This window comes from Psammomys obesus, unplaced genomic scaffold (genome assembly GCF_907164565.1).
Source record: "Psammomys obesus unplaced genomic scaffold, mPsaObe1.curated_primary_1811, whole genome shotgun sequence".
NCBI classification, from domain to species: Eukaryota; Metazoa; Chordata; class Mammalia; order Rodentia; family Muridae; genus Psammomys; species Psammomys obesus.
In genome coordinates this window covers 8,311,522-8,312,074 of record NW_026591918.1, presented here as the reverse complement: position 1 = coordinate 8,312,074, position 553 = coordinate 8,311,522, and the positions used below count along the sequence as shown (strand labels likewise).

The 553-nt window shown below is 77.8% G+C and overlaps 1 protein-coding gene across 3 annotated transcripts in view; it reads right to left on the bottom strand.

The window, feature by feature from the left end:
• Positions 1 to 288, bottom strand: part of Sfmbt1 (Scm like with four mbt domains 1) — a 105,684-nt gene extending 105,396 nt beyond the window's left edge. For 2 of the 3 annotated variants that reach the window (XM_055612343.1, XM_055612346.1), the window contains exon 1: positions 161 to 211. The gene's annotated coding sequence lies outside the window, so the exon portion shown is untranslated. Of the gene's footprint in view, positions 1 to 160; positions 212 to 270 lie in introns of those variants that run through there. The other variant, XM_055612344.1, reaches the window with a different exon arrangement.
• Positions 289 to 553: the final 265 nt, after the last annotated feature.

Sequence of the window (553 nt, the reverse complement as noted above, 5' to 3'; positions counted from 1 at the left end):
GCGCCGCGGTCCTCCCGGCAACCCGCGCCCCTCGCCTGGCGCGCGTGGCGCTCCCGGCCCGGCCTCCCCGCCGGCCCGCGGGGTCCGAGCTGCGCGGGAGGCGACGCGTCCGCGGGCCCCGCTCCGCCGCCCCCGCTGTCCTCGCGTCCCCGCTCCGCACCTCGCCGAGGGGCGCCCGCGAGGCCTCTGAGCCCCGACGGCGCCTGGACCGAGCGCGCCCTCGGGTCCCGGAGGCGCGTCCCGGCCCCGCCGGGATTTTGCAGAGCTCACCCCGGCTGGTGGGCAGGGCGGCCCGGCCCCGGCGGAGTCCGCGAGCGGTCCGTCCCGACGCGCGCCACGGTGGCCCGCACGTGACCACCCCGATGGCCTCAGCGGAGAGGCAGCGGCTCCGCAGCTCCCCACCTGTCCTTTGACACCCAGCAGGGCACGCCAGCGCCCGGCTCCCCCGAGTCCGACCGGACACCTCGCCGTACCTGATGCCCAGGCTTGCCCAAGAGGCGCCTTGCAGCCGAGGGGGATAAGAAGCCCCAAAAGCTGTGACTCAGCCTCCAAT